General features: G+C 41.0%; 1 long non-coding RNA gene across 1 annotated transcript in view; it reads right to left on the bottom strand.

Annotated features, from left to right (window-relative positions):
• Positions 1-12188: 12188 nt before the first annotated feature.
• LOC120376215 overlaps positions 12189-25326 on the bottom strand; it is a 70041-nt gene continuing 56903 nt past the window's right edge. Inside the window, exon 7 of the long non-coding RNA XR_005587125.1 lies at positions 12189-12281. This is a non-coding gene — a long non-coding RNA (uncharacterized LOC120376215). The remainder of the gene's footprint in view (positions 12282-25326) is intronic.

Here is a 25326-nt window from a genome sequence, read left to right as displayed (position 1 = left end):
ACACAGCAAGCAGCAAATATTTGGCCACACACTTCTGAAACCTCAAACCATGATCAGGTTTTGGCAGACTAATTTCAGCTTTTCAATTAAAAAAACAACAAATTTTGAAGGAAAGCAGACATTGTCCGTGATTTTTTTCTGCTTTTTAAAAACCCCTAGTTTTCGATCCAGAAAAAAAATTTTTGGTGGAAAATATTTGTCCAACCCTTTTAATGAGCTTTAGTGCCTTTTAGCACTAGCTGATTCTGAGAACCAGTGATACCTTGTAAAGAAGTTTTCTCAAAACTGGGTTTATTTTTCCCAGGGGCGCCCGTCGGGGGGAGCAAGTGGGGCAATTTGCCGTGGGCCCCGAAAGGGCCCTCAGGAGAATATAGTATTGCAATATTTTATAGAAGGGGCCCCCAAAATGTCTTTGCCCCAGGCCCCCTGAATTCTCTGAGCGGCCCTGGTTGTCTTTAAAATTGTCTAAATTATTGGTAATTGCATTACACCTGATGACTCTCACCCACAAAACAAACAAGAAACACAAAGAGTTATATTCCTGCGTCATGATATGCTGCTATATATCAGGCTTAGCATCTCACCTATATATCAGGTGAGAGCATCTTCTAGAGACTGTCTTCCTGGAACATTTCAGAAGCAACACAACCAGCTCGTTGAGAAGCAAGAATGCATTCAACCACCTGCTACCAGCCTCTTGGAAGGGCTACAGGAATTCTGTTCTTGGAAGCAACCCAAGTTCTGTCCTATCCATCAGAGTGAATATTATCATAATGGTGGTTTTTCAGAGCGGGACACAACAGGCTCATTATACTCAACAGAACGGGAGACATAACCCAAAATGATAATTTGATCTTGTTTGCCAGCAACAAAAAAAATCTAGTCTGATGAATGGGCTGTTAGCCTGTATGTGTATTTCTAGTTCCTCAATTATCGTACCTGCTATGTAATCACTACATCTTGCACAGTAGGTGACTATGCAGAAGACTGGGATTGATTCTCTTGCACCTGAGCTTGACAGAAAAGGAGAGCTCGGTGGAGATGACACCTATGGTATCGGAGTCTCAAAAGCAATTGCCAACCCTCAGTCTAAAGATTGTTATGACAATGTGTAACCCTTGGGACAGATATAGTGGGCTAAACTCTGCCTTCAGAAACAATCTGTTTTAACTTAAATTGAATTCGGTGTCTATTGCATTCATGTCTGAGGGAAGAATTAGGTAGAGTAGCTTTTTTAAACATCTACAGTACATCATTCTACACCACTGTTCACAAAAGTGATTAGAGAGTGATCTGTCCCTATTGCTTCCATTTGCACATAACAGATCCAAGAAATATTCTCAGATTACAACTGTACTTTTATAGACAATAATTGGACCTGAGTGACTGTTGCCCAGCACCTTATGTAGTGATTTATTCCAGTGCACAGTAGGCATAAAATATTACCATTTTGATTTGGCAGTATTTTATATCCATTTTTGCACTGGTATCAGTGACTACACAAGGTTCATGACAATAGAGAATTGGGCTCCTATTATCATCTTATTCTACAGTCCATCCTCCTAGTAAATGCGTGGATGTTACTGACTTCCAAAGATAAAATACTCATCCATAGATTTAAACATGTTGAACTGTGTAAATCTGGAGAAATTCATTAACTGAAGTGGAGTTACTTTGGATTTACCCTACTGTAACTGAGACTAGAATCTGGCCCATAGACCAGCAGGATTGCATTTAAGGCTAACAATGAATGTTTGTGTGTCCCATCTTCCCCCACTCCCCAGCTTGTAATATTTAATATATAGTGAGGACCAGTGTTTTAGTCAGTGCTTAATTTGTAGTGAAAGAGGTGCCCAGGGCTCAAGCAGTTTTTTTACTTTCATGACAGATGCAGCTAGCCCAGAGGTGCCATGACTGTGAACTGCCAAGCCTAGAGGTGCCAGGGCTCAGCTCTGGCAAGCCCCAGTACAAATTAAGCACTGGTTTTAGATGCTAATCAGCTAGTACATGAGGAAAAGATGCTACTTTTGTCCAGACAGCAGTGAATAAAATGGGATCATAACAGGAAGTTGTAACAAATATTTCTCTTCTCTATCCAAAGATAACCTCATCCTTTAGGCACTTCCTTCAGTAGACATGTATTTCTTGCTTCCACTGCAGAACAGCTCTCTAGTTCTACAAATAAATGAGTACACTGACTGCTTATTCAGTCTGCTTTCAAGTGCTATCTAGAAGTTGAGACAAAAACGTCATGCCACTCAAGTTGTCACATCCACCATCGAATAGCCTTTACCCTTATGCATATGAATGTTAAATGAAAGTATATTTTACATAACTTTTTCAGCTATTGATCCAACAGTGATCCTCCGTTAAAAGAGGTGAGAGGATTTAAATGTGTTTTTCACAAAAACTGCTACGTACAGTGGCGATACTTAAGACGTTTCTACCATTTTGAAAGATTATACTGGTCTAGGAGAGAGTCCCTCAACATAAAATGGAGCATACTGGTAGTATTAGCAATATCTTTGAAAACAGTAGAATCATTTAAAGTGCATCCACCATAATTACATATGAAGTTCAAAGACACTTTTAATAAAGCACATTTCTGCTATGTCAGTTCAGTCTTGAGTATAAAGTGACAAGTGACAAGGACAAAAAAAAAATCCTAAGCAACTGGTGGAGGCAACATTCAGAGTGGATAGATTCAGGCAGAACCAAAAAGGGAAATTTATCAGGCCACCCAAACAAAACCTCAGAGACTTGTGCTGTACCATTTACAAGCTAGTTCATGCTCTACGAACCAACAATTCATTTTCTTCTATAGTATTTGATCTCTTAATCTTGGCTGTAAATTTTTGGAGGTGTTTAACCTGTGCTAGGACTATGCCATTTAAATCAGTGGAGGTTTTTATTTTTTTGTCACTTTCTTGTATTACTTTTACAAGGAGTACTTTAAAGCATAGGAATTACACACGCTTCCAATGTGAGAGAGACTGGTAGATTTATGAGTGCACATACACACCAGACAGCAAGTGATTTTGATGAAAATGGTAGACGCAAGTTCACATGGGCATGGAAGTCAGAGTAAGCTGCCTCAATAGCCTTGCTACTCCACTAGCTATTTTATTGTTATTGTTATTGTTATAAGCTTTTCTGGTTTGGAGACACTCCATAAGCAAGCAACAGCCAATTTATAGAGTATCGATTTTTAAAGCCCCAGATGACTGATTTCCTATAACACAGTGGAGACCACAGAAAGAATGTGAGTATTTACATAACAGTATAGTTCTCATATCTTTAATCTCCTCTCCAGAGACTTCAAATGCTTCACTAATTTAAATGAATTAAGCCTCACAGCATTCCTGTGGGTTTGCTAGTATTATAACCATTTGATAGATGAAGAAACTGAGACATAGAGGGGTGACTTAAGCAATGTCACACAGAAAATCAGTGTCACAGTCCAGACAAAAATGTAGGAGCTGTCTAGACCACATATCTCCTTCTTACATTGATTCATAGATTTTAAGGCCAGAAAGGACCATTATTTTGTGACCATCTAGTCTGACCTCCTGCATAACACAGGTGTGACGTTCCCCTGGTGTTATCCGGAATGGTGATCTGCTAGGTCTCTCTAATCCTTGACTCTGGGAGCCAGCTTTACCCTGCTCTGCTGTGAGAACCCCCACTCCTGGGCTGTTCACGCACAGCCTCTGGCATGTAAGCTGCTCTTTGGATTGTGCAACCAAATGACACTAGCCAATATCTCCGGTCCCAGACACAACCCTAGGAACCTCCATCTTGCAGTGTCCAGTTATGCCCGCTGGACACTGCAAGCTTATATGAGTTCGTCAATTTAACAAATAAATTGATATGTACCAGGCTTGTTATCCCAAGGGAATCTCTGACGTGCTTCAAACCAAACGCACCGCTTCAGGTAGAATAAACAAACAGATTTATTAACTACAAAGATAGATTTTAAGTGATAGGCAAAAGGTCAGAGTGGTTACCAAAAGAAAAGAAAATATAAGCACACAGTCTAAATTCTCAACCCTATTAGACTGGGCAACAGCTACATTAAGCAGTTTTTCTCACCCCACTGGATACTGCCGTCCTTAATATACAGGTTTGTTCCATAAACCGGGGCCAATCTCCTGTGTTGGAGTCTTGTCTTCTTCTCAGTGTCTTAGTTGCTTGCAGCATAGGTGTTGGCAGGAGAAGAGCCCAGTATGTGTCCACTGTTTGTTTTATACTCTCAGTCCACGTGCTTGGGGACCACAAGTCCAGGCATGTCTGGGGGCATTGCTGAATCTCTCCAAGCAATGTTGAGCAGTTCCCCTGGTGCGGCCTCATGCAGGTGAGTTATTGCATTGTAGCTCCCTTGCTGGACAATGGCTGTTGATGGACGGTTTGACACCCCGCCTGGGTGTTGGTTACTTTCCTTGCTGTTGTCTCTGGGGAGCTAATATCTGGCTGACTCCCCAACTTACAGGATGTTTTAGTGATCACCATACAACACAATTCTCATAACTTCATATGCATTAATGATACATTTATATGGATAGAGAAATTACTTTCAGCAGATCATAACCTTTCCGCTGATACCTTACAAGGCATGCTTTATATGTAATATCATGATTATATGAAAATGAGGAATATGGGGGTTACAGTACGCTCCCCCAAGGTATAGAATGTCACAACAGGTCCTTGCCATTCTCATTTAAAGACTAGTAACTTGTTGAACTAAACCATATTAATGCTGAGTAAATGGTCCAAGTGGGAACATGAATCTGCCTGAACCCATTGTGTTTGAGACTGCTAGATCAAAACTCAACACTTGTGCATTTGGCTGAGGCACAGGTGGTCTAATCCCTACATATGGCACTCTGGGAGCAGATTCCGGAGGATTAGATTGCAGAAGAGATACTGGTCCAAAGGAACCTTCTGCTCCTTTGCCTCTGATAAATTCCTTAAACTCCCCCATATACCAAACTCTCTCAGTATTCCACCATGACAAATGCACCCATTAACATCCAGATAGCAACAAAGGGACCCAACTACTTACTCAGCTGTCAAACCCTCGCATCAGGGACAAGCAGTCCAGCAGGCCTATCACTATTCATGTATTCAGGACAATGCTCCCACCCCCTCCTTGGAACACTGTCAGAAGAAGTGCACTAGTGTCATGAGAAGCATCTGGCTTTGTGCCATTGCAGAAGGGAATTGGAGCGTCACCTTCTAGTAGCTGTGGCTACATCCTTCATTTGGCACAATATTTTGTTTGTTTGCTCCTTCTTTCTCCATTTTATTGTTGAACAAATATTTCAAGCAGCATGACATGGGACTCCGCATCCTGCATGTCATCCATTACAGTCTCCTTGCACCTAGTATAGTGTGTCATGCTGTAGTGCTGCCAGAAATAAGGGATACACAGAAGCACTTGAACCTATAACAGGCTTAAGGGCTTTAGTGAAAATAACCCATAATTCCCACACACAACACATCTTGGTCTTCTCTAGGAACTGGAAGAACAAGAGTGGCCCAATTTTTAATGTAACTCCCAGCCTGCAACTGCTGGGCTTTTGTCCTCAGTCCCCAAGTCCAGCCTCACATTCCTCTTGGGCTCAGTCTTTATATGCCTCCCCAAATCCAGCTTTCTCCCAGCCCAAGCATCCCAGTTTTGGCCTTTGGATCCCCACATCTTCCCATTTACTCAGGCTTCCCAGAATCCTAGGCCTTCCCTAGAAAACTACTTCCCTGCATCCTCTCCTCCTCTTAGGTCCCCCCCCACACAGAGGGAAGTCTGACTTAATGGTCATAGCCCAGACTAGAGTCAAGATCATGGCCAGGAATCAGACCAAGGGTCACAGCCTGAGTCAAAGGCAGAATCCATGCCAGGGGCAAAGCTGGAGTCAATAACTGGGGTCAGGACAAGGGAGAGGGAACAAGACAAGGTAAGAGGAACAGTGAGGAGCAAGGAGACAAGAAGGCAGGAACTTGATCTTAAAGGGTCTGGCCAGGAGCATGCCTAACAACTAGTGGCTCAGACAAGGGGTGTGCCAGGAACAGGAAGCTTTATGTTTGGAGGTGACCAATGAGCAGATGGCTGTTAGCTGATTCTGCTGAGTCAGTGGATGCAGCTTCTGTTTGCAGGGTATCAATTGCAGTTTCCCTGTCTGGTTGGCAGTGTGGAATCAATGGCAGTGGGTACCAATTGCATACAGTTATTTGGTTAAGTACCCTGTAGTCCAAACAAAGTCTCAGAGAGCTGTCTTTCTTTTGAATGAAGATTACTGGGGCATCTGCGGGGACGGTAGAGCAGCAGAAAAAGTCTTTGCCTATGTTTTCCTGGATGTACTCTCTTAAGATTGCTGACTTGGGCTTGGACATAAAATATATGCATCTAACCAGAATTTTAACTCCAGGTTGAAGGTCCACAGGACAATTGTAATAACAAAGCTGAGGTAATATGTTTGCATTATGTTTTGCGAAAGCGTCGTGGTAGTCTTGGTATTATGTGGGTAGGGAAGGTTCATCATGAAGAGTTGATGTTTCTGCATCCAACAGAGTGACTGCCATGAGGAGGGACATCTTGGTTCTTGGAGCAAGGTTCTCTGGCTTGGACTCTAGGATTGCAGGTTCTTGAACCCCGGCCAGTTTTCCCTACAGAAGCTCCAGGGGAAAGAGATATTCTGTTGGGAGCAAAGATTAGCCAAGATATCTCCAAAATCAAGATAAAATGCAGGGAGCTAATAAAACTGAATCGTAAGACTTCTTGGTGTTCTCAATCACCATTTCCAAAGGTACACTCTCCAAAGTAACCAGGCCTGATGTCAGGGGGAACCCATACACTGTCTCCACCACTTCAGGGATGGTTTTTGGTTGTGCCAGAAGGCTGAGGACCTGTGCTATGGAAAAATCAAAGACATTTCCCCTGCTCCTGAGTCAATTAAGGGCTATTACCCAGGTCATTAATGAAATTACTGAATAGTATCAGATCAGGACTGACCCCAGTGGGACACCACTAGATAAATCCTCCCACTCTGACAATCAGTGACTGATAACGTATCTTTCATTATGTTTTTTCAACCAGTTGTGCACCCACCTTACGGTAATTTAGAGTAGACCACATTTCCCTAGTTTGCGTATGAGAATGTCATGTGGGACTGTGTCAAAAACCTTACTAAAATCAAAATATATCATGTCTACAGTTTCTCCCCTATCCACAAGGCCAGACCCCATGTCAAAGAAGCATAATAGGTTGGTTTGGCATGATTTGCTCCTGACAAATCCATGGTAGCTATTGCTTTATAACCCTATTATTCTGTGGTGCTTACCAGCTGATTGTTTTCTAATTTGTTGTAATATCTTTCCAGGTATTGAAGGCCATAATTCCCAGGCTCCTTTTTGCTCCCTTTTTAAAAAATAGGTACTATGTTTGCCCTTCTCCAGTCCTTTGGGACTTTGCCTGTTCTCCATGAGTTCTCAACAATAACTGCTAAATCATAGAAGTTTTAATGTGAGATTTTTTAGAGGTCTGGATTTCTGAATTTCCTTTTCCATCAATTCTTTAAATCCATGGGGAAAGTTTAGAACATTTCACAATTCATCATACTACAATTAATCAAGTTCTTAAGGCTAAAACCTTTGAAGCCATGGTCTAGATTTGTTGATTTCTTTCTGTATTCAAATAGGCTTTAGATCAGGACCACAATGCTCATGCAGGATTCAGCAGACTTTTTCCTAACTGGTACATTGCAATCTTTGTTGTAGAAATGTTTTCTGAAATGAGTTGCAAAGGACCAGTGGCTTTTCAGGCATGTAGATCTGTTGGTTTGCCTCAATTTTTTCCCCTTTCAATATTTTCTCACAGATTTATACAATCCACTTGACAATAAATTTTGTAGCTTTGTGTAATAGTCCATAAAAGTGATTTTATCACACCTAATTTCCTGCAGTTACTTTCCTTTGCTATGTTTTATTTGCTATAGTGTATTATTTATACACTCGTTTTCTATCCATGTTAACTTTAACCTTGTTTATTTCTCCTTTTTACTTCAGTTTAGGAAAGAGCTGGATTGGTCAAGCCTGAGGGCACCTATGGCAATATCTTTAAGAGAATACTTTATCACTTATTAGACAGCTGCTGTCCAGGCATAGAGAGAGAGATCAAGATCTGAGTGAATGATTCCCAACAAATAATCTAGTCAATATATTTATTCACTTTTTCCTCACATTTATTCAAGAAAAATTTATCAAACATTGTATTCTGTGGATTGATTGTGATTATTGGAAATATGGGCTATGTTGCTTAGCTGTGAGTGGGTGCACAGTATCGCTCCAGTTCCTTGATTGAATGAGCAAGCAAGTTTAACTCACTGTTCAGTATGTGGTATGTGTCCCCATCTGTGCCTTATCCACAGAAGGTATGAGTCTGTTACAGCTCCCAGCTATGAGACCAGATTGTTTACTTCAAGATGAAGCTGTAGAAGCTCATGCTTTTAACTCCAGAGGTCCCTGGTTAAGTAACCAGCATGTCCATGGATCCAATATAGATGCTTACAAATACAAAGCTAACATCTGAGTTGAGTGAATACTCATGCATATGACTGTGAAATTTGCTTTCTATGTACATTTGTGTCAGTAATACTTAGTGCTTCAAACATTTATGGAAATTCAACATAAAAGGGGCATGAAAATAGCGAAAAGAAATCCATTAAAAATTTGAGCAAATATTCACAGCAAATATTTGTATTATTTTCTCTAGTCTACTGAAGGGCCTATTAAAATTTCTTAGATTGGAATTAACTACTTGAAAGAATAAGAATATTCAATGTAAAGTACTGCCAAATAATCCTGACCTTTCAGAGGATTTAAGTGCAATCTGTTTAAAAAAATATATCACTCCCTCTTGCATATACAAATTTTGCTGAGTTGCTCTTAATAAAAGTATTAAATGACACTTGTTGACTAGAGAGAATTAACATTTTATTTAAACAGGCATTGATGAGTGTCCAAACATCACTGCAGAGAGAATCTTTGCTACTGGGTTATGAATGAGAAACATGTTCTGTAACTAACTGTAATGTTTGATTTGTTTTTCATTTTCTTTTCCATTTTCATGTGAGTTTAACACTCATAGAAGCATGCCATCTTGGCAGCCGTAAAGACTGAAATTCTTTATTTTCAGAAAAGGAGAAGTACTGACAGCCACAGAACCATTTTCTCAGTTCCTGGGTATTGTTCCTCAACCCTGTTCCATTAACCTGGAGGGGCCATCCTCTACTCCTAGGGGAAATCTGCACCACTGCATGTATGCAGAATTCATGTCCACCACAGATTTCTTTGCATTCCTGCAGGAAAAAAAAATGACTTTCTCATGGGGAAGCAAAGGAAAACTGTAAGATTGGTCATATGCCCCTCACCAGAAGCACGAGCACATCGTTTTGGTAAATCATTTTTGGGGGAGTGCGGACTGGGGATGCCTCAACTGGTGGCTCCTACCCTGCGCCAGGCTCAGCTGCTAGTCCTGGCTGGGCTGGGGGTTGGAGAAGACGGGACTTCCTTTTCCCCTGCAAGAAGCAGCCAGGGCTAGGTCAGACCCACCCTCAGAAATGTTCCCCAGCTGCAGGAATCTCTGCATATTCCTCCCTTTGCTTCCTGCCCCCATTGCTCCTCACCTCTGAGGGGAGGGGTCACTGTACATGGAACTGCACCCCATCTGCCTAATCCCATGCATCTGGACCCCTCCCATAACCAGACCCCCCACCAAGCCTCACCCCTTACACTCACAACCCCCTGCACCAAGCCCCCTGTACCAGATCAACCACCCTGCCAAGCCTCACCCCCCTGCATCCAAAGCCACCCTTCACTCAGACCCTCCCACTAAGTCTCACCCCCCCTGCATCCGGACCCCCATCCATGCACCCATACCACTCCCACTGAGCCCTTGCACTCAAACACCCACCCCGACAAGCCACACATCCCCTGCAGCTGGACCACTCTGACAAGCTCCCCACACTCAGACCCTCACCCCATTAAATCCCAACCTGCTTCACCTGGACTCCCACCCCACTAAGCCCCACTCCTACAGCACTCATACCCCCCTGCTGAGTCCCCCCATACAGAACTCCCTGCTGAGCCCCAACCACCTTCACCTGGATCCCCCATAGAGTCCCATTGCCTCTGCACCCAAACCACCCAACAAACCCCTGTTCATCCAGCTCCCCCTGCATCCAGACTCCCCACTGAGCCACCTGCACCCAGATTGCACCCCACGGAACACTCCCACCCCACACCTGGATCCCTTCCCCCCACTAAGCCCCTCCACACTTGGATCCTGCTGGGATGAGCCTGCCTGCCCACATCTGGTGTGCCTGGCATGGAGGGGCAGGGCCCCAGGGTGTTTCTGAAGCAGGCCCTGCCCTTGCACTGTGTCAGGGTCAGGTGCAGCCTCACTCTTAAGTCCATGTTCCCAGGGGGCTGCAGGGTGATCTCCCACCTCTGTGCAACCAGTGGCCTGTGCTCCCCACTGCCACATTTATTTATTGACAAAATTTGCAGAATTTTGCTAATTTTAAAATATTGTGTGCAGAATTTTTTTTTTTTGGTGCAGAATTCCCTCAGGAACAAGCCTCTGCAGGTGAAATTCTGCAAGAGAGTAGTTAACTCTGTATGCTACGTCAAACTACAGCCTCTCAACTGTGACTGTTATCAATGATTATCTATCATAATGGTGTTTTAACCATGTGGACACCTATCCATAGGGAACAAGACTGAGATTATCACCAGTTTTATGAGCCACCCAAAAGTCAGCACCACATAACTTCTCAGCCCTAGCAAATTAGGGTAGATTTGAACCTCAAACCTAGTAGTGAAAGTCTTTATCTTACCCTTGTGAGGCCCTCAAGTTAGCCACTCTCCTAAACAATTACACTCTCTATAGTAGGCTCATAAAAACCTTGGGGAAGAGGGATGATGCAAGCATCACCTCTCTCCCTCTGGACCGAACACCACTTGGTGTATGGAGGCCACTGCTGGTACAGTGTATGAATAAAGCCCTAATTATTTAAATAGAATACAGCATATATTTAACTAGAACACAAAGATACAGGATATAGATCCACGATAGAGCTGGTTAGATTTTATTAACTAACTACATTATTCTATTAACTTGAATACATTATTCAATTAACTGAATACATTATTCAATTAACAGTGCTATTATTCATTTCACATTACTATTTTTTGCAGACTCGTTTATTTGATTACCGATAATCTTTTTTTTGTCATCTTCTAGAGTTGTAAATAAATTATCCCTGAATAATTCAGCAGATTTTAATAATATTCAAACTATTCAAAAAACTATTCAAAGAATAAAAGCAATACTCATTAAATAATTTATTTGACCGATACTTCCTTTTGCTTTTTACCACCTCTGATTCGAGGGTCAGATTAGTGCTAGCTTGTTAAAGGATGGGCACTTGGTTTAAGAAGTGTCCATTTCTAATTAGCTGGTAGAAGAATAAAAAATTCATGCTGTTTGCTCAGGCAGTGACCTAAAACGAGACAAACCTTGAAACAACCCCCCATTAGTAGCAGTGCTTTCTTTTCCACTCAGGCATATCTTTTCCACTTTTGAAACCAGTAGGATTCTGTAGAACAGAGACAAGCTCCGTACTGAGGCAGCCACCATCAGATTTTTTCTACAAATGCATAAAGTAAATCCTCTACAGTGTCTGCTGTGAGGGAAATAGAAAAACAAAGACAAATGTTACACCTGTTGTGCCAGCAAATGTTCCACTTCAGTGACACTAGAATAGACCTGGAATCTTTGAGCCTGATCCTGAGAAGCACAGCCCACCTACAGCGTCCACTGAATTCATGAGCCGTTGAAGCTATGCGGCAGGCCTAGGTCAAGCCCTTTGAGTTTTTCTGGGAAAATCTCCATTTTAAAAGATTGTTCAAAATCAGGCAAAGTTCATTGTTAAAAAAAGTAGTAAAAGGAGGTGACAAAACTTGGGTACCTAAAGCTAGACACTTGGGGCCAGATCCACAAAAGGATTTAGGCACTTAACTCTCACTGATTTCTTTAATGATCTGGACCTTACATCCATATTTAGGCACCTAAATAAAATGGTTTGATTTTCAAATGAACTGTGCACCTTCACTTCCCCGAAACTTAATTTGCCACCTTTGTTAAATCAAAATTTTTAAAACTATTCCACTCTGTGATCTGGGTGGGGTGTGAAGTCTGGAGTTTGGAGTTCTTCAGCTGGAAGCATCTGGTAAAAGAAAAGTCCATTTTTAAAAAAAGTTTCCTTTGCCAAAGTTTGTAAATATTCATCCAAGTAAATACAAAGGAAAATTCAATTGGCCCATGAAAAGTTGTCATGTAAAATGTGGATGCTACATTGTAATTTTAATGTGTGAAATAGAGAGATTTAAGTCCTGCTTTAAATGCAAATCTCAAAGTATAGAGTCACTAACACACCTGAATAATTAGCCAGTAAACACGCAAGTTATTTATCTTCATCTAAAATTCCTGACGGTATCTGCCTATACAGTGAACATCTACAAATTGAGGTTCAACAAAATCATATTTACAAATCACTTAAACATGCTCATATCTAGTGTTTGAAAGTCCATCCTGCTTTTCCTATTGAATCCAGTATAGAATCATTTTCTCTCTTGTTCTCTCTATTGTACTTGATATTTATTGCATTTTGCCTGTCAACAACAAATTGGTAGCTTTGATGCTGTGAGCTGAAAAACATTGACAGCCATTGAAATGTCAACAAGTATTGCTTAAATGACGATATTTGGCATTCTATGATTTTTTTCTCTCTCTTACATGCACACGCACACATCTATATATAGGTATACAAGTATAAATGTTCTTAAAGAATAATGTAACTGAGATAGAAGAGAAAAATAAATGAATATTCTACAACTTCAAGACAAAAGAAAACACCTGATAATTAAGTTATAGAAATGTGTTCATATCCACTATTTATGTTTTTTAATTAACCCATGGGACATTTGGTAGAAAAAAATGGAGTTTTGCTTTACTTCATTAGGTGTTGAGAGATTAAGCTATTTGTTAAATTAAAGGAGTTGTAGTATCTTGTATATATGCTTCCTGAGCAGGGTTCTCAGCACAAGTCCCAGGTACTACTTAAATCCCCGTTAAGCCCTCGAACTAGGGCTTGTGTGGGTTCAGAGTCCTAGTGCTGTATGTACTCTACAAAGGGGTGAATTGCACTGATAGAGTGTTTAGTGTGAAAGCAGATAATTGCCATGAGAAAACCTGGAGACCAAATTCTGATTTCAATTCATTTTACCAGTACCACTGAGATCAGAATTTATCCTCTGGTGAATACAGTGGTTAGGAGCTAATATGTTTGCATTTTTAAAGAACCCAGATATGACGGTTCCCTTTCAAATTGTGATTATAATTCTACCTATTGGATTCTCTAGTAATGAAAAGATGAAGAGAAGTTTTAATCCCCCAATTGAAGTTGTCAAAGTAATTTAATTTGGGACTTTTTTCAGGATGTGTTTTCATTATTAAAAGGAGAAAAAAGGTATTGTGATGAACACATCATATACACGGGAGATGAAAAGCTCTTGGAGAACTCTGAGTATATCCTTCAGCAAATAGTGTTGGGAAAACTGTTACAAGCAATAAAGTAAATTATACAGACCCATATTACAGAATCATAACGTATGGTACTGGGTCATATATATGTATCTATGTATTGGATCTCCACAAAAATCCTTTTAAAGTCTCATTTTAAGATTAAGAAAGTTTTCATTAAAATATACCTGTAAGTTCTATAATTTTTATAAGAAGCTTAAATCAAGGCCAGTGAAGGAGATGGAAAGTATTGGACTGCCTGAAAAATAAGTTACTTTGGGGAAAACCATTTGTGATTTTGAAATATCTTATACTTGTCTACCTGCACAAACACAGCCAACTCTCTCCCCACAGGAATTGCCAGTTCATATCAGACCACTGCTCTGTGTAGTCCAGTATTTTGTCTCCAATAGTGGACAATGCTGAATGTTTCAGAGTAAGGCATATAAACTTTCATAATGCACCCAACTATGAAATGAGGGGAGATTCCTTCCTGGCCTCAGCTACTGATACCTTTTGCCCTGAAGCACAGTGATTCTTGTAACTTCTTGAAGACTCTATTTGTATTCATATGTAAAACTTCTGCCATGTGTTGTTGGCAGCAACAATAAATTGCTAGGGGTCCCTCTTAAAGTTAACAGACATCACCAGCTTGAGCTCCCACCTAGAATTTCTGGGATCGCTAAATACCTTTCTTGGGCACCCTTAGTAGGCAATACTTCTCCACTGGCAAACACTGAATCTGTGAAGGAAAACTTTATTAGGGAAAAAGGGAACGCAGCCTCAACTTGGGTAAACACATCAGCATAGATAAATGAGTAATAAGTAAAACATTCCATCACAGTAACTTTGGCAGTAGTCCATTAACTCAGTTCCCCACTTGCTAGTGTGAATGTCCAATGGGCAAATGTCCCTTTACCATGACCCATTTCCCATCCCTATCTGCAAAACACCACTCATGGTTTAGAGTCAGTGGATAACATAGTCCCTGAATCCTGTGGCACACTTAGGTAGGCCTCTCTACAGGAGGATGACCAGGTGTCTGGTTTTCAACTAGTTTTCCTGTCCTAGCTACATCACTGGTGAGAACCCCAGTTTGGGTCCTCCTCCACCTGAGGGACTAAGATTTGAACAGGGGTCTACTACTTCTTAGGTGAGTGCCCTAACCACTGAGCCATAGGATATAGTGCTATAGCATTCTTCTGTTGAAGCTGCTCCACTGTGGATAAATAATGGAGACATTGGCCAGAGAGAGACTGAGCACAAGCATGAGAATGACTCTAGGCAGGTGCTTACAGAATGCAGCCAGGAGGTGGGAGACCCAAAATGCAGTCCTCCTGCTCCAATGACTTTTTAAATGAATTATTCACAGTGGAACAGCTTCAACAAGAGAAACTGAGGCAGGCCTCTATTAACATATCTTATAGGTCAGTGGTTATAGGTCAGATGTTGAATTTCATCTGCCACTGAGTTTCCCAATTATGTCCATCATTCAGTGGTTCTTCACAACCCCACCTTGTTTTTGCTAACCTTTGTCACTTCACCAACAGTTTCAACTCTTCTCATTAATTAGTAACCATAATCATAATATTAATACATACATCACAGTTACAGGGCAAACTCCACTTGAGACCTGTTTTAGTCCCTCTTGAGTGCACTCCTTCAATGACAGGCTCAGCTTCCTTCACTTCACTCTGGATCGAACCACATGGTCCAACTCTGAGATTGGATCTTTGGGCTGTAGCCCCTCCCCCACATTTCCTAATCATGTTAATGTGACAGGCCCAACTTAATTTGGCTCCTGTTAGCTCTCTCAATCTAGGTACCTGTGACCAGCGATGTGGTTAAAGCCACTCCAAAACAGCATCTTCAAAACACAGCCTTATTTATTCATTCACCCAATGAAAGCACTCAGAGTAAAGGGTACAAACAGTAAAGAACTCCATATCCCTATTTCCCCTTAATGACATTTTAATCTTTCCTTGCCAACATTGTAAGTTTTTCTCAGCCCAGCTAACCTCCATTTCTGGCTGGGAGAAGCAGACTGTCCTGTTTACAGCATGCTCTCTCTGTCTCTGTGTGTCTCTTTGCCTGCCTATCAGCTGGTACTCACACCCTGGGTAGCACTCAGCCATGTACTCAGTCCCCTCCCTCTTTCTAGGTCAAGGGTCATCTAATGTCTAGTAGCCTCCTTTTGATCCAAGGTTTAGACTTGAAAAGAGCAAATTGTTCTTAGCCTGGCTTGAGGTAGCTTGGGGGTAGACCCCAATGAAGAGTTTTTCCATTGTTTCATCAAGGACTCGTATCTGTGTCATTGTTTTAAGTTTCCTACTTGGTTCCTTTAAAAAAAAAAACGTGACAGAGTGTATAAATACCTAATTGGACAGGAAGGGGTTAAGGAACAACTCTGGGCTAAGGTGGTCCCACACTTTTGCCCATGCCAAGCATGTTTGAGTGGGAGCAGGCCAGGGAGAAGGACGCGCTGTGGGAACTCCAGGGAAGAACATGAGCTGAGCCCATAACAAGCCAGGGAATGGGGGAGCCACAGCACCTGGCAACGGGGACCAGGGCTAGAAGCACAGAAGGCAGTGATCCCCAGGGACAGATGGTGGCAAGCTGGGATGCAGACTGTGGTAGGAAGTGACTCAGGGAAGTTGACTTGAGGCTGATGCAAGATGCTGCCTTGTGTAAAATGTGTAAAATGAAATTAATTGGAACTGAAAGGAAAAATAGGACCACTTTCTTTCATCCAGGAGATCATTATTTTACCTTTAAATGAGCAACTGAATACAATTGTTTAACTACCTTACAATAGTGAATGGCTGTGTGTGTGAGAGAGGTTGACCTGGTGTCACTTTGGCTGGTAAATGTTTGATGCACTGTATGCCCTGAAGCCTCTCTCCCTCCTTGTCCATCTCACACTGTTCCTCAATGTGATAACACAGTAAAAGTCAGATAGCAGGAAAATTTCCCCTTTAGAAACTTATATATGATCATTGGGCCAAATATAAAATAAAAATAAGATATTTGCTTGAAGCTGGTGGAATTAGAGAAGGTTATGACATTGAAGGGGTGAGTTTAAGGGGATACCAAACCTTTGCAATTAGTTGGTAGCAAGCCAGGTGTCCCATCAGTTCAGGTGCAAGTTCTGTAGATGCTTAAGGGGCCCTAACAACTGCTGTGTTACCAATAATCACTCAGACACAGCTTAAACAGGGTCATTTACTAGTAAGGCTAAGATTTTTTCATGGAGGCCGCAGAAGTCACAGAATCCATGACTTCCGAAGACCTCTGTGACTTTAGCTGTGGCGGCTGGGAGCTGCAGGGCCTTTCTGCCTCCCGCAGCAGCAGAAAGCAGTGAGGTACCACCGCCACCTGAAGCAGCGGGCCCCCAAGCTCCCAGCCTCCATGGGCAGCAGGGATACCCCACAGCTCCCGTCACTGCAGGCAGGGCTGTACCCCACAGCTCCTGGCCGCTACAGAGGACAGGGGGACCCCCACAGCTTCCTGCCGCCATGTGTAGCTCCCTTCTGACATGGGGGTTAGAGGGACCCTGGAGCTCTGAGCTCCCACAGGTGGTGGGGGCCCCAGAGCTCCCAGCCACCCTGCAGCTGCCCAGTCCCTTCCCACTTTATCATAGATATTTTTAGTAAAAGTCAGGGACAGGTCATGGGCTTCTGTGAATTTTTCTTTATTGCCCATGACCTGTCCCTGACTTTTACTAAAAATATCCATGACAAAATTTTAGCATTATTTACTAACAGAAAGGAAAGGGAGACAATGCCCTATTATAATAGCTACAGAGGCATATTAAGCTTTTAATTGGAGATATACCAATCTCCTAGAACTGGAAGGGACCTTGAAAGGTCATTGAGTCCAGCCCCCTGCCTTCACTAGCAGGACCAATTTTTGCCCCAGATTGCTCAATGGCTTCCTCAAGGATTGAACTCACAACCCTAGGCTTAGTAGGCCAATGCTCAAACCACTGAGCTATCCCTCCCCCCTGTGGAACCCTGGGCCAGAGCAAGTGGGGAAACCTCCCCACCCCTTCTGCGTGCAGTACCTCCTGCCTGCCTGCCTGCTGCTCCTGCCTAGGAAATGGGGTTGGAGCAGGCAGGTGGAGTGGGTCAGGGTGCGGAGGTGCCCGTTTTTCTGAGGCCCTCACAATTGGCCGGGGCCCGTGCCCGGGGCCCTTTCGCCTAGTGGCTAATCCGCCACTGAATAGCTATGTCAGTGACAGTAAAAGAACAACACAGTTGTGCATAATGCAGCTGCTGGGGCAATCAAAAACAGGTGAAGACATTTGGGTAACTATATATCACTGGGCTCCTCAGGCCTAGTGCTTGGTGTACTCCTTCTAATTCATTCTTTGCCTGAGGAGTGCTTACTGATTAATCTATTGGCTACACTGGCCAGAGTTCAGTCCCATTTGGAGGCCTTTTTGCACTGTCCTGCTCTCATCCAGATGCAGCAGTTGTCCCTCATGTCTCCTGCTGGCATGATACTCCCATGGTAACAGTTAAGCTGCAAGCCCCCCTCTCCCTCCCTTTTTCTGGCACACCGTCCCCATCTTCCTGACACACCTCCTCCTTGGCCTATATTGAGATCAAACTGACCTCTTCCCCAACCTAATACCCAGTGTCTGGCTGCATCTTGGCTGCAACAGACTATTGCAGGTTTCAGCCTTTTATAAACATTGGAAGGTGGCTGTTTCTGTGTTCCAGAGAGCCCCCTTCAGCCTCCTCGCTACAGCTCTGCAGGGCCTTCTTTATCATCCCAGTCTTTGTTGCTTTGCTCAGATTTGAATCCGACTGTTACTGCTTCCCCCCTCACTGCTGGTCTATGGCCTTATAGGTCAGGCACTAGGCTAGGAGTTTGTGGAAGAAAAGTACCAAATCTGCTGCTTGAGAACTTCATTGTTGTAATAACGTAAGAGGCCGCTGCTGCAAAGTCAATCTGAAAACACAAGAAGATTAATTATAAGGGTTCTCTGTGACTTACTATGCCACAGGAACAACATGTAGGATTTGTAAAAAATGTTTCTAGCTGAATCATATAGTTTAGTTGATATGGATCCCTCCTCATAAACAGGGAAATGGCTTCTCCTGTGCTAAACCCCTTCACTGCTAGGAAATCCAGGACATGTACTATATTGTGACTTGCCAGTTTCTTTAAGATAGGTCAAATGGGACTTGAACTTGAAACACACCATGAACAGCAGCCTGAAAAAGTTTGCAGAAATTCAGAGAAAACAGAAAAGTTCACAAAGAGCTTCAATGACCAATTCACAACAGAACATTTTTTAAAGAAACCAGTGCTATTTCGCAGGTATGATTAGAATGTGAATCCAAGCTAATTTCAAGTACTGTACTTTTATGATTTGAGTCAAACAGTTCACATGGGTCAACACCACTTGCCTGAAGGCCTCTAAGCATATTGAACAATATTGTTTTTTATATGTATTGTACTAATCCCAACGACATCTCATAATTAATCTTTTCCTTTTCTGAGAATTGGCCATTTATTCCTACTCTTTACTTCCTTTCCCTTAGCCAGTTTTTAATACAAGTCATGACTTTACATTTTAGCCAGAGGTTACTAGATTTTTCTTAATAGCTTTTTGTGAACAGCTTTATGAAATGCATTTTGAAAGAGAAAAACAATTGTATATCTGCCCATTTTCCTTTTCACAGCATTTTATTAGGTCTTTTAAAAAACTTTTTAACAAATGAGTCATAATTTACTCCTTCAAAAGCCATGCTAGTTTCTGCCCTCCCGCCAAACACAGCATACTATACTCATTTGCTGTCTTTTATAATTTTACAATTAATTATTTTTTCCATTATTGTACTGATACTAAAAGTACCCTAGCATTCTTTCAAAAGATTAGTATAAGAATGGCCACCTTCACCACATTATAACATCCCTTTGTTGTAAGGGAGTGAGGGCAGCAGTAAAACAGTTAAATCGATGCATCTAAAGGTCACAGTAAATTAGCTAGATAAATAAACTATAAAATATTTACTTAATTAAAAGTCTATTGGAGAAATTGTTTCCTTACTAGAATACGGTTCTCCTCACATACTCTGACCTCTGCACTTTGACATTTCAGGATTGTTATTCAAACTGGAGTATAGTATGTAAAATGGACTGGGGTCAATAATACTCTGATATTAATACTCTGATAATAATCCTCTGATATTTTAGATGCTTTTAACAATTTCTCTCACATACATGAATATTATTCACAAAGAAACACAAGAATAAATATATTTAGGGTCCCAGAATTATTTGTGGTGATGTTTTAGTTCACCTTATAAGGATCCACAAAAACATTGGAAAATGGGACAATACTTATGCAATTCTAACTAACCTTTTGACCTCTGTTGACTTTTCTACAGTGCTATGGTCATTTTATCCAGGTAATACCTCTCCTGCTACACAATTCCATGCATAAATTGACTTCAGCTAGAGGTTTAAAAATGTGAACCAGCAGATTACCTTCAAGGTTCACAAAGAAAGTATGTGATTCACATTTCTTCACAGAGTTGTTATTGTGCAGTGAGGAGCAGTGTTCTAATTGCTAATCTAGGTAAGACTATCAAATTTCTTTGATAGTAGCAAAGAAACCACACAAATACCACCAAGTAAACAGAAAAGAAGCTATATACTTCCTCTGAGCATTTTTCAGAAGTTTTTCCTACGTACATATTGCATGGTTTACATTTCACTTCCATTGGCTTCAAAGTCATCTACTGAAACTGGCTTTTGCAATCTGCCCCAAAATGTTTAATTTTAAGAACTGTTATCTTAAGTTTCCCCAACTGATCAGAACTATCATGGCAACACTAGGCTACTGTGCAGCACACAGTTATGATTTAATGGGTGAACGTCTAAGGGAAAGTTCTCTGCTCTCATGTGCACCACAGAGCTCTGTTTCATATTTTGAACCTCTTCTGCATTCAAAACTTCTGCTGATGTTGGTGAGAGTTCTGTGCGCTCAATCCGTGAGACACCCAAGAGATTCACTCTCTGGATCAGAGGGAAAAATTTTGCCTTCCTTTTATATATATTTTTTCAAATTGCGTAATCTATAATGTCACAAAAGCTGCAGCACAGCTAAACCTTCTAAAGAAGAATAATTTATTTCTGGAAAGTCTAGCGGGGTTCCTATTTTGCTACAATTATTGAAGTCTGCTCTCATGTATGTGTGAAGATCTCTATTCTCAATTCAATGGGAATATGTGAATTTAATAATTTGATTCCAAGTTTTTAGTTAGTCCTATTCAATTTTGTTATAGAGAACTAAAAAAAAAAGCAAGTGGAACTTTAACCAAACCAGCTAGAAAATCATTAGAATGTCTTGCTTAATATGTGCTACACTCTAGTCTCATTTGATATAACTTTTCCCTCAAATTCAAAGCATAGTTATTAAAAAGGCTCTCATATTTATTTCCTTAGATAAACCATTTCATTAATCAGCATAGCCGATTATGTCAAATTGTCAGCTTTACTGATTAATGAAATAGTTATCTGACAAAATAAATACGAGAGCTTTTAATAACAATATGTTGATTTTTCCATTAAAAAAAAAACAAATTGAGATGGAGCGCAGCTAATCTAGGTTATTGCCATGACAATTCCAAACCTCAAGACTTCATTCTTTTTTGTGGTTTGGTACCATCTATTCACCCTCATATCACACATAAAAAAAACATTTTAATAGGCGTTCTCATTAAAGAGAGGGAAATATTCCCTTGCTTTTACTTCCTCTTCTTCTCTTGTTAAAGCACAAAAAAAAATAGCATTTCAAGGCCAATTTTCATAAAATTGCTCATGCTTCACCATCCTTGCCAAATTATAATATTGCTTGAGTGTAGGGACAGGTAGTATATTCTGGCTAGAAATGTGAATTGCAGTGGGTCACTAGTTCCATGGTAAGGTTGTGTGTGTGAGTTTTTTCCCCCCTTCACTTGATTGTGCTCACTTTCATGGAGGTGATTTATTCACCTTCATATAAAATCTTACAGCAACAACAGGAGTCCACATTAGGTTCTCTGTCTGTATTAGTATGGCACTTGTATAGGGTCTGTTCTTTCCGCATTCACTTTAACTTATGTCTGCAGTAGTGAAGCACTGGGGTGGCAATATGAGCAATGCAACAGCCAAAACAGTAGGGGACCTCAGCTTTTACCTGTGATATAACTGCCACTTTTGACATGGGTTTAGAAACTCAGCTCAGGCATAAAAAAGGAAGTGCAGAAGAAGATGATAAAGAAATAAAGCAGTCTTATAAAATGAGACAAGTTACGTTTTCTAGACTTGTATGTAGACTGGGATTTAACCATGTAAACTAAATAAGAATGTTTAAGAAGAGGCAGGTTTGGAAGATGATGGTTGGAACTGATCCACTGAATACAGCGTGATTGTGGCTATTAATGGCACCAGTGCCCTGTGAACGAAATGTTACAGGTTCTTCTGTTACTTCAGTTGTTGACAGGCTCATCACTGGTAATGGATGTTGGGAAGTGCTTCTGGCCAGTCATCTTCATTGTCTCCTCAGGAGTTGGCTGGACTATAACTAGGCTTGGAAGGATTACATTTTTATCAGTAAATGTTGGTAAAGGTGTATTTCACCATACACGCACACAATGACGAAAAAATATTTCCATCGATAATAATCCAAATTTACAGACTGGGAAAGTAGAAAAATGCTGTTTGAGAACTTATTAAAGTTTGATTTAAGGATATTTGTTTTGTATATTTTGACATGTGAGGTTGACAATTTGTGTTTTAATGGTAATAAAGCTTTAACTTTTTGAATCTCTACTCCTACTGTCAGTCATTAAATAATAATTCTCTGGTCCCCCATTGCCTGAAACCCCAAAGTGGATGACTTTGATTTTACAGTGAAAATTTCAATTGCTAAAAAACAAACAAACAAAAATTAAAAATAAACATTGATATTATCCATCAAAATTACATACAAAAGAAAAAATCAATTCTGCCAAGCTTAACTCTAAGCCTCAAGCATGGAAAAAAAGACCTACACTTGTGGAGAACAGGCACTGTAATGTTACTACTTCCTTTTTCCCTCTTGGACATGGGAGATCCAAGCTGACGTCCCTGCTCCAATGAGTATTTAATTAGTCCTAAAAAGTAGAATAGTTTCAAGAGGAGAGACTGAGAAAGCCCTCTACCAGAATCTCCCACATCCCAGCAGCTAGGCTACTCTCCTGCCCTGTTGGATACTCAAGTTCACATCCTTTTTCCACATCAGGCAGATGGGGGAATTGAACCCAAGGACCACTGAGGGGGAGTCCTGACCTTGGCAGAGTCGAAGAATGTTTGTTGTGCACATTGCTAGGCTCTGCTGCATTCTGCCTTGGTTAGCAGCTCCTTTGCCGCAAGAAAAGAGGTTTTTTGGTTTAAGATTTCAGACCAAATGCTCTACGATCCACTTACATACTCAGATTGTTTTAAAAATTCCTCTGCCTCATCAGGACCAGGAGCAGAGTTGGTGCATAGTTAGGGTAAGTTGGTCAATGTGTTCCTCCTACTGAGCCTTCCCCAATAAGTAGCTGATTTTCATATTCAAATTGCTCTAACACTCACCTGCACAGGGAGATTGTCTTGAAAACATGTATTCCACAACAGGGGCTGGAGTACACGTTGTGGTACAAAATGGGAGTAATTTGTTCAAAGGGTTCCAGATATACAATCCCCCCACAAAATGAGCTGCTTACAGTTTTTTAACTGTTCTGAAATCCATGTGCATTGGTAAATTGCCTTTAAAATTGGTATGCTGTAACAGAGACAAGAGTAGGAGTTTGTGGTGCACATTTGGGGTCATTTGATAAAGAGCTTTCCAAGGTATGACCCCACCCCAACCCAAGCTACTTTTATAATTTTTAGAGTGCTCTAAAATCCACATCCATAGTGAGAGTGTCTTGAAGACTGGTATGTCATAAGAGGGGCAGGGGTGTACTCCATGGTGCAAATTTGGGGTCACTTGTTCAAAGGGTTCCTCAGATACAGTCCACCCACTAAGGAGCTGATATTAATATTCAAATTGCTCTAAATCCCATATGCATAGAGAGATTGTCCTGAACATAAGATGCTAAAAGAGTTTCTGGGGTACAGTTTATGATACAAATTAGGGGTTTATGATACATAAAGGGTGTTGTGATGTATAGTGCCCCAAAATAAACTAATTTCCAAAGTTTCTAAAAATCCACATGCATAAGGAAATTATCCTGAAAATCAGAATACCACAATAGTTGGGGGTAGAATTTGGGAGCGCAAGGAGAATAGTCATTGATATGAATGGGGCAGTTCACAACTCTAAGGTTGGGAGGACTTTACAAGGGGCTGATTCTATATTCTCTAAAACCCACATGCATACTTGGATTTTCTTGGACTGCTAAAACTCATCATGGCCACAGATAGTTAGTGGAGCAAGTTTGGGGTCATTTGCTGAAGAGATTCCTCAGATACAGCCCACACTAATAAGGACCTAATTTTAATATTCAAATTGGTCTAAAATCCATGGGCACAGGGAGATTTCCTTGAAAACTGGTATGCCATGCCACAACAGGGGCTAGGGTAGACTTTGGGAAAGGTGGAAAAAGGACACAGAAGGAGATGGTAGCTGAAGGGTTCTCAGGAAGACCCCTTATTCCCCACACCACTACAAGAACCCTTCAATCATACCCTCTTCACTATAACCACTTCCTCAAAAAACAAAGGAAATTAATTGCCCCCAAAACATCATTAATGCAGAGTTAAAGGGTGACCACCAGTACCTTTCCAGAATGTGAAATGCTGCATACTTAAGTCTCTGAAAACCAGGAAGCACAGAGTTAAGGTAATCTCTCCCACATCACATCTGCCACATACAAGTTTTATTCTGAAATGTGTAAAAACTTTTAAAATGGAAGATTTTGACCCCAATATGTAAACATTTTCCAGATAAGGACACTAGGTCCCTGTCTTAAATTTTTCTCCAAAATATTTCTATATTCCTTTACAATTCTGAACAATAGATAGTCACAAAATGTCATCTCTTAGTGAACATATATGATCATATTGTTTTTGGCTTTTGATTTTTTTAATATCTAATTTTACTTAGCTACAATATTTTTCTCATTGTATTAAACAGGTGGTACTGCTGCTAAGTACAACGTATTATAGGAAGTTTTAAGTGATGGTAAATAATATCAATAGGTGATGCTCTAGAATGTGGCCTGCAGTCACCCCATCCCTTTAACTGCAAGGATCATCTACAAAGATGATCGAATTCACTGTTGGTTTAAGCTGGCACATCTCTTGTTGCCATCTATGGGATTTGCATCTTTATGCCCCAGGGCTGATTTTATTCCCCGGCTGTTAATGTTGATCAACTCAAATAACGAGCAGTTGATATTAATTTACTAAGGGAGCTGCATTGATCAGAAGATATGATAGTTGTGTGGTTTTGATAAGGATATTTACACACATTTATTTGGAAATTAAGGGCCCAATCCTACTCAACTGAAGTCAATGGCAAAATTCCTATTGATGCCGATGGGTCCTAACGTAAGTGTGGCCCTTTATATCACAATGTTTAAACATGCTTCATTTTCAACATCTGGTATCCCCATAGGTGTTTTCTAAAGACAGATATTCACTTCATTATGAGCTTGATTTTC

The sequence above is a fragment of the Mauremys reevesii genome, linkage group 1 (assembly GCF_016161935.1).
Source record: "Mauremys reevesii isolate NIE-2019 linkage group 1, ASM1616193v1, whole genome shotgun sequence".
Lineage (NCBI taxonomy): Eukaryota > Metazoa > Chordata > Testudines > Geoemydidae > Mauremys > Mauremys reevesii.
Note: the sequence above shows the minus strand (reverse complement) of the source record. Positions and strands in the feature narration are given on the sequence as shown.